Genomic DNA, 6,061 nt, shown 5'->3' on the forward strand with positions numbered 1-6,061 from the left:
CATACAATATAGAATTTCCAAATGCTATCTAAATTTCTTCATAAACACGCCTTGTACCCACTGGAGAGAGAGGCAATGGGATTTAGCAGTTAAGAGCACAGACTACTGTCATGGATGATTATAATAGTACATACCCCATAGAGAGTTTTTGCAAGGAATGAGTAATGTAATAAAGTAAATAACTTGTTTTACTTATTTATTGTTTGGCTGCCTCATGTGGCATGCGGGATCTTAATTCCCCGACCAGGGATTGAAACTGTGCCCCCTGCATTGGGAAAGTGGAGTCTTAACCACTGAATCACCAGGTAAGTCCCCAAAGTAAAGAACTTAGAAAAGTGTCTACCACATCACAAGTGCTACGTGGGCCCGGCGCCCTGGCCTGGGGCAGCGCGAGCGCCCGAAGCTGTGGCTGGACACCGAGATGCCCGGTGAACAGCAGACAGAGGAGGAGGAGGAGGAAGGGATGCAAGAAGAGATGGTGCTGCTGGTGAAGGGTGAGGAGGATGAGGGTGAAGAGAAGTATTAAGTGGTGAAACTCAATATCCCCCTGGACAACAAGAAGGTCCCGAGCGAGGCGCCGCCCCGTCGGCGTACCCGGCGCACTTACACGCGTGCTGGGACGCCGTGCCTTGTCACGCCGCTCCACATTGGCCAAACACGCCCGCATACACACGGGCGAGCGGCCCTTTGCGTGCACCGAGTGCGGCCGGCGCTTCTCGCAGAAGTCGGCCCAGCCCAAACACAGCCGCACCCATACGGGCGAAGGGCCTTACGAACGCCCGGAATGAGACAAGCGCTTCTCGGCCGCCTTGAACCTGCGGTAGCACCGCCGTCGCCCCACGGGCGAGAAGCTGTACGCTGCCGCCACTTCGCGCAGAACTCCAACTACGCACAGCACCTGCGCGTGCACAGGGGCGAGAAGCCGTACTCGTGCCCGGACTGCGGACGCGACTTCGGCGGCAGTTCGTGTCTGGCGCGCCACCGACGCACGCACACGGGCGAGCGGCCGTACGCATGCACCGACTGCAGCACACACTTCGCCCAGAGCTCGGCGCTGGCCAAGCACGGGCGCGTGCGCACGGGCGAGAAGCTTCGCTCCTGCGCTGTGTGTGGCCTCGGCTTCGGCCACCACTCCAACCTGGAGGAGCATGCGTGCACACACACAGGCGAGCAGCCCTACCCACGTGCCGAGTGCCGCCGGCGCTTCCGCCTCAGCTCGCAGTTCGTCAGCCACCGTCGCACGCACATGCGGCGCCGTCCCTGTATCTGCGCGGGCTGCGGCCGGGACTTCAAGCTACCTGCTGGAGGCACTGCCGCCGAGCGCTGCCCAGATTGTGAGTGCGGTTGAACCACCATTCTTGTCTCCGCGGGGTGCGAACTGGGGAGGGCCACGCTGGTATCCCGACCTGGGCCTGCGTTAACCTGGACAACTCCCTGCCCCGCCATCTGCGTCTCAGATAGGGTGGGACGGCGGCCCTGGCTGCCCTGGAACTGGGAGACAGGGAGGATCCCCTACTGGGGTCCCTGGAAACGCGCCCACCTCCCCCTCATTACATCCCCTCGGCCCGTGTTAGAGTGAATAAAGTATTATATCCTCATCCCACCCGTGCCTGTGAATGAAGTGGGTGGGGTGTGAATTAGGAGGAAAGTTGGGGGGGGTCTCCCCAGGCTTAGGTGATTTAGGTGAATTGTCATGGAGTCAAGTGGAGCTATAAGCCCAAAAGTGTTCCAGGAACTGGTTTTGTGTGTGTGTGTGGAGTCATTCCATGCTTGGCTCTTGGTTACGTCTTCATGACCTCAGACCTAGAAGGGTCCATTAATTTAGCGCGTTCGTGATCAACAGGCAGTGCATTCTGCAGAGCTTTGAGTGAGGCGGCATGAACCTCATGGAACTCAGTCTAGTAAAGAGAAGCAATAGTGGAAACTAGCACTAGGTTAAAGAACTTCAGTGCTACATTATTATTAGCTCATTTTCATCCTCAAAGCATCCCAAAATTAGGTAACTCTTTTACCTCCATTTCTGCAGGTGAGTAAATAGGTACTGACAGCCAGTGAATGGCACAGTGGTGACAAGTACACAGGCAAGTGCAGTCCCTTATCATTGGAGCTCTAATGGGGGAGTTGTTGGATAGGAGAGGTCTTCAATGCAATCTTGGAGTTGAGAGAGGCTCTTCTCAGAGGTGGCATTTAAGCTGGTCTTAAGGTCAAGAGAGTTGGGGTTGAGGACGTATGGAGAGAACCCCTGAACCCACATGCCAGACTTTAGAGCAGCAGATGTCCTGTAGGGTGGAAGGTAGGGACAACAAGCAAGGACGTTGGCAGGAGACAGACCACTGAGGACCCTGGAAGCCAGGTTAAAAGTTCCAAGGCCACAAAGAAGCCTTGAGGGATTAGAAGGGAGGGAGGGATATGGCATATTATTGAGCTAGAATTAATAGGAGTTAAAGTGGACGTGGGGAAAGGAGAGATGGGGCTGATTTCATTTCTTAGCTTGGGTAACCGCAGGCAGTGTCATTGAGATGGGGACACGGGATGAGGAACAGAACCAGAGTTGAAAAAAAAAGAAAAAGAACAAAGAAAAAAAAAACAAGTGCTACCTGTTAGCATTTTTTTTTTCCTGATCATTTCTGTTCTTGTTGACACAACTAGTTCACCAATACTTCCTGTATTACTGTGAATCCATGCGAATGTGACCTGCTACCCATACATAAATACTAAAATTCCTTATCTGGGATGCTCATTTCGGTCCTTTGTCATACACTGCCCTGAATTTCAGTATTTCAGGGTATAATTCCGATATAAATGTGAGACAACGTCATACCTCATTTTTAGCATTCCTCTCAAACAATTAGCCTGCTTCTCTGAGGATCAGGACTGTGTTTTACTCATCTTTTATTGGAGCCACAGCCAGGCACATAACAAGCACTCATGGAACTGATTTGAATATTTATGATCCCTATCTAAGCCAACATCATCATATTAGCATATTAGCATCTGGTAACTGAAAAAAAAAAAGAGGGGGAAACTGCTGGGAAACTCATGAAAAATTGCATAAAATTCACTAGGTGATTTCCCAAGTTTTGTCTTTGGAGCAAGAGGAATATATTAGAGCAAACATGGCGACTATGAACCCTAGTAGCTGTCTTGGTGTCCTGTAGGGAATTCCCAGTGGCCTGGATTTCACCTAGAAATGTTACACTAATCCCTGTCAAAGGTGTGAGGCTGTGACTCCAGTGGCAACATTGTGACTACTTTAACTTATTGCTGTCCAATGACTAGATTGTCTGATTTTTTTTTCTTTCCATTACTTGGATTGTATTTGAGCAAATGGATTAGAAGTTTGTGTATTGTGAAGCCAGCACCTTGGGGTTCCGTCAGTGCCTTGTCCCCAGCCCCTGCAGAACACTGGGGAAAAGTTCCACCTCAACAAGGCCTGGCAAGCCACCTAAAGAATGTCTGCATTCTCTCTAATCTGAAGCCTCAGGGATGTTGACACAACACTTCCTCCTCCCAGCAAGCCCCTCCCAGTGTCTTCCCACATCATACCCTTAGCAGCTCTTTTCAGGACATCCCTAATTTGCTAGGGTATCAGATTGTACCATAAAGGTAAATGACAGATAAAGCCAAAATTATTTTTATACTTGAGGACTCTTATGGTGGAGGGTTTGTGTAAAGAATTAATAGATACGGAATGTTTTTAAAACCATTATCGTAAAATACATGTTCTAAGCCATAATTGCTATCCCTCTGTCCAGACAACCAATGTAGCCACATCCCTTCCTAGAAGGCTTTGGAGCCACCACTTTAATTATATGTATTTCAATAATATATATTAAGACTATACCACTCTACTATTTTTAGTGTTTATTTTCTCTTCTTTACTACTGTTTACTGTTTTATTTTCCTCTTGGCCATTTATACTCCTTTATGTCCTCTACTCTCTTAAAAGTGTTGAACTATAACTTATTTCTGGAACAATCCCTTTTTCTATCCCTGTGAAGACCCAGATGGAAGTTGAAAGAGGGGACTCTCCACCAACTGGCCATTATGGGAAGATAAGAGGACATGCAGCCTCACAGGAGGCCTGCAGGGAGTAATCGCAGAGCTGCAAATGTGGGGAGAAGGCTTAGCTAGCCCCACCAGCGGTAAAGATTTTATCTCAGTGAGTTGTTGAAAGAGACATGCAGATCATCAAGTGAGGCAGAGGCCAAGAAAGTCATAGTAAAAAGTCTGATCACTCCAGGAGATGCATGTAAGGTAATCAAGGGCAGGATAATGGCCACTTTCTGAAACTGGAGCTGGACAGGAACCACCCAACCCTGCATCTGCTAAGACATCAGGCTCAATTCCCAGCAGCCTGGCAACCTGCAGCAGAGACTCAGTGTAAACAGCCGGAGCATCGTCCATCCTCCAGCAACAATAGCGAACTGCCTGGTGCCATGGCCCTGTGCTTTCACATGCGATGTCCCCTGTGCCTGGAATTTCAAAATTTACTCCTTAAATTGGAAAAAGTGCATTTATCTTTTAATCTCAAGTGTAACCTTCTCCCTCCACCTCACGGATAAGGTATCCTTCCTCTGTGCTCTGACAATAATCATATTGGAGTTGAATTACCTATTTGTGTATCAGCTCAATAGACTGAGATTCCCTTGAAGACATAAATTTTTTTTCATCTCTGTATCCCCAGAAATGCCTTACACGTTGTGCTCAGTACATACATGTTGATGAGCAAATGAGTAAGTCAACAAATAAAAGAAGGAAAGGATGAATGGATCCTTGAGCATTTGTGGTTTTGACAGAGAGACAAGCGACTGTGGGGACCCTTCTGGGACTGAGGGTTTTGGCGGGTGGGATGAAGCGATGGTATGGAATCCTGCCATCTCACTGAGCCTGAGCAAGGGACAGAGCTGCCTGCAGGACACCAGGCACCCCAGAAACACAGGGACGGCACCTGGACACATGCACCACCTCTGATAACAGTGGCTTCTCAGGGAACCAGAATCTCTTTCCTCTTCTTCCTACCTCCAACCAGAGTTAAGAAATAAGAAACCACATACTGCTGACATTTCTCCTTTAGAACCTTTTACACTAGAATGGACTTTCCTGCTTGGGAAGTAAGCCCTTTGAGAAATAACAGCAACTATATTCTGTGTAGCAGAAAGCACGTTATCACCATGGAGATAACAGCAATGCCACCTCTGAGGCTAGTGATAAGAAGTTAGTTTAAAATTCTCCAGAGAACTGAGATTAAAGACAAGAATAATTACAACCTTTGGGGGCAAATCTGTTCCACAATTTTGAATAAGGGAAATAAAAGATCTCAGGTAAAGCCTCTTCAGTCAATGATTTCAATGGTGTTTTATCCTTATTAATGAGTTTATTCTTACACAGTATGTTGGGCTGTATTAAAATGATTGTGGGGAATTCCCTGGTGGTCCAGTGGTTAGGACTCTGCACTTGAGCTGCAGGGGTCCCGGGCTCAGTCCCTGGTCAGGGTACTGTACTAAGATCCTGCAAACCATGTGGTGCAGCCAAAATAAATAAATAAAATTAAATGATTGCATTTTATAATGAAGAGAAGGGAATATTGCTACCACAAAGCAAGGACCTGACTCCTTTTCACTTACTCGTTTGTTCAAACATTGTTTCCTAGAAATCATGTTTAGAAATGTCTCATCTAACTCCCCCACCTCAGAAAGTACCACTCACTTTTGTGCTTTCAAACATCAGTTTGTCAGACCGTATCAGAGAAATTAATAAGTGTAGTAACACTCTCAAGCCTAAATAATAGAAATGAATGAATGGTATTATTAGACCATAATGATCTGCATATACGTCTTCATTTTTTAGGGTATAAAGCAAGTTTTCTAAAGTTTAATACCATAACTTAGAACATAAAGATCAAAGTCTAAATACAATCCATTCTTCATTCCCCAACCGGAAACACTCTCTAAAGTGACATACACATATGTATACTTTTTGATTATAACAAAAATAAGCCTGATGCTGTTACTCTGTCTTACAGGTTTAGAAAGCTTAAGCTCAGAATCATGAAGCAGGA

At 47.0% G+C, this 6,061-nt stretch overlaps 1 pseudogene; it reads left to right on the forward strand.

Moving 5' to 3' along the window:
* The first annotated feature begins 333 nt into the window (after positions 1–333).
* Positions 334–1,348, forward strand: LOC111177931 (uncharacterized; annotated as a pseudogene).
* Positions 1,349–6,061: the final 4,713 nt, after the last annotated feature.

Source organism: Delphinapterus leucas, chromosome 2, assembly GCF_059928025.1.
Source record: "Delphinapterus leucas isolate spDelLeu-1000000601 "Yukka" chromosome 2, BTC_Dleu_Yukka2, whole genome shotgun sequence".
NCBI classification, from domain to species: domain Eukaryota; kingdom Metazoa; phylum Chordata; class Mammalia; order Artiodactyla; family Monodontidae; genus Delphinapterus; species Delphinapterus leucas.